The 2910-nt window shown below is 40.4% G+C and overlaps 1 long non-coding RNA gene across 1 annotated transcript; it reads right to left on the bottom strand.

Moving 5' to 3' along the window:
* Positions 1-1617: 1617 nt before the first annotated feature.
* On the bottom strand, positions 1618-2362 carry LOC118938924 (uncharacterized). The gene is made up of 3 exons (XR_016486413.1): positions 2264-2362; positions 2011-2096; positions 1618-1900 (listed from the first exon to the last, which is right to left on the bottom strand). It is a non-coding gene; the product is annotated as an uncharacterized LOC118938924 (long non-coding RNA).
* Between the last annotated feature and the right edge of the window lie 548 nt (positions 2363-2910).

Genomic DNA, 2910 nt, shown 5'->3' with positions numbered 1-2910 from the left:
GCTATGCGTTGTTTTAACTGCATTTTCACTTGTCCTACGTAGGCTTTTCCACATGAACAGGTGATGATAGATTACTCCCTTGGTCTTGCATGAGATGATACCCCTAACAGGGATTTTTCAACCTGTATGTGGTTGTCTGAAGGATGTTTTTAATTGTGCTGTTGCACTGTGCACATGAACAACATGTGTCATTCCCATTTGGAATGGGTGTCAAGAGTCAGATCTCACCAAGTTATGTCCAATATTGCGACCATGCTTCTAGACCACCAGTGGGGGTTCCTTGAAAAGGTGTGCAATTTTGTCTGATTGCAGAATATGCCAGTGCTTTTTCAGGATTGCTTTCATTTTCTCTGAACCCTTGGTGTACTCAGTGCAAAAGACCGAAGTGTTGTTTTTCTTCCAAGTTTTTAGTAATTCTTAGTTTGAGATATGTCATTGCAGCATCAAGAGTTGTCTTTGTAGCCTCATGTTGAATTTAGCTGTTATTTTTTTTTGCATTGCTGTCAAAATATGTCTTGTGGCCACAGAATGATTTGACCCTGCATAACTGGCTAGATGGTAGACCATTCTTGAGGGGAAGTTGATGCATACTATCCACACATAGCAAGGTACTCCAGTCTGTGGGCTTTGTGTATTAGTCTGCCCATAATGCGTCCTTCTCTTCGATGATCCATAAATCCAGGTAGTTTATTTCTCACTCATCAATCTGCATGGTGAGTGAGGTATTCAGAGCTCTCTTTAGTAGAGTTTGGAATTAATTTAGTTCCTGCTGACTTCCTTCCCAGAGCACAAAGACAAAATGTACATAGCTACAAATCAGGTCACCCTACCAAACGTCCCTGCTAAAACTTACTGTAGTCTGCTGCCTTTTCGTTGTCACAGCCTAAATGCCAATCACGAAATTGACTTTAGGACATGCTGTCAAAAGGCTGCCTTTTTGCAATAGGGACGGGAGTAACAACCTAACTTTGACAATATTGTACATAGAGATATTCTTTTCACAGTTTTATCAACTGAGCAGATAACGTTCTTGATCTCCAATATTGAGAGGCATTTCTTTAAAACATGCATCCAATCCCTTACTTAACTAGACCAATCATATGCTTCAATGTGCGGTGGTTCACAGTGCTGTGGCAAGACAGGAAAATGATGAGGTTACGCACGTGATAAATTGCAGGCGCAGATTTCAAAAAGATTGGAGCGCAGAAGAAAAGTTTACGCACTATATAACTATACTATATAGTATATAAAATGGACTATATAAAATGGACGACTTAGTTAAATAAATGTAGTACTTTTCAAAGCGTGAGATAAATTGAGTGCGTGAGAAGAGGGTCAAATGCGTGTCACTGCCAATGCGTAGTTGGCTGGTCTGCATTTAGCAAACAATAATGTGCCCTCAGTCAACAAGTAGTTTTCAGCTTTAAAAGTGCTAAATTCTGTAAACGCAAAATGTGTAGAACAGCATGAGATGAGCTATAGAACTGCACATCTATTTTATGTTTCCCCTGCATCATTCTGTCAGCCTTTATTCAACATTCTATTCTGACATGTAGAGTTCGAGAACTTTCCTGACTCAAACACTCATTTCTGCCTGGAGTAGAATTGAATGCAATTTCAGTCAATGCTCAGTCCTACTTATAAGTAGGCCACACTTACTATACTTTTAGTGAGGCCATTTGAGCAAGTAGAAGTACACTTGGGTTGTCATCAAGTAGTACTATAATCTATTTAGTACAAATAAAGTTGATCGAAAATAACATGGGTAGCCTTCACAAAACATTTTATTAGGATATTTTAGTCCTCATTGGGACTCATCTTTCAAGAGTCCATAAAACACATTAAAAACAATAAAACAGTTGATGACAGCGTGGTCCTTAGGGAACCGATATTTACATGCCTGTAAAACAGAATGGGGGGGGGGGGGGTTACTATTACACTTTAGCATAATACAGCATATACATCATATTCATTGTGTTTCTGGTTGTAATGTAGACAACCTGTACGTACCATACTCCACGGGTGACCTGCCTGGGGAGTATGCAGGCCATGGAAGAACTGTGACATTGTCACCCTCCAGGAATTGTGTACAGATCCTTGCGACATGGAGCAGTGCATTAGCATGCTGAAACGTGAGGGGATTACAGCGGAAGAATGGCACGACAATGGGCCTCAGGATTTCGTCACGGTATGTCTGTGCATTAACACTGTCAACGATGAATTGCAATTGTGTTTGTTGTCCGTAGTTTATGCCTGCCCATACCATAATCCCACCGCGACCATGGGACACTGTTCACTACGTTGACATCAGCAAACCACTCCCACACAACGCCATACACGTGGTCTGCAGTTGTGAGTCCGGTTGGATGTACTGCCAAACTCTCTAAAACGGCGTTGGAAGCGATGTATGTACACAGGTGTAACTGTTTAATGATGTACCTGTGTATTGATCATGCTGTTTAATCATTTTATTGATATGCCACACCTGTCAGGTGGATGGATTATCATGGGAAATGCTCAATAACATGGATGTAAACACATGTGTGACCCAGTGTACATACATTTAAAATGTCACACAGCCTACATATCAGCATATACACACAAAATATCTAAGTCAAATAGGGGAGCAGTATTGTGTAATTAGGTGTTGCTTTATCTGTTTAAAAAAAAAACAGATTTGCTGCCCACTTCTGAGATGGAACCTTGCAATGATGGCTCTATATAATACTGTACGTTTTCTTGAATTTGGTGGCATGTCTGGTGGGGTAAGTGTGTGTCAGAGCTGTGTGTAAGTTGACTATGCAAACAATTTTGAATATAGCACTCCCAATTGAAAGAAAAGTGATGCCGTCAATGTCTCCTCTACCTTTAGCCAAGAGAGACTGGCATGCATAGTATTGATATTAACCC

The sequence above is a fragment of the Oncorhynchus mykiss genome, chromosome 15, assembly GCF_057628025.1.
Source record: "Oncorhynchus mykiss isolate SJ-2025 chromosome 15, ASM5762802v1, whole genome shotgun sequence".
Lineage (NCBI taxonomy): Eukaryota > Metazoa > Chordata > Actinopteri > Salmoniformes > Salmonidae > Oncorhynchus > Oncorhynchus mykiss.
This window is presented reverse-complemented; position numbering and strand designations above follow the sequence as displayed.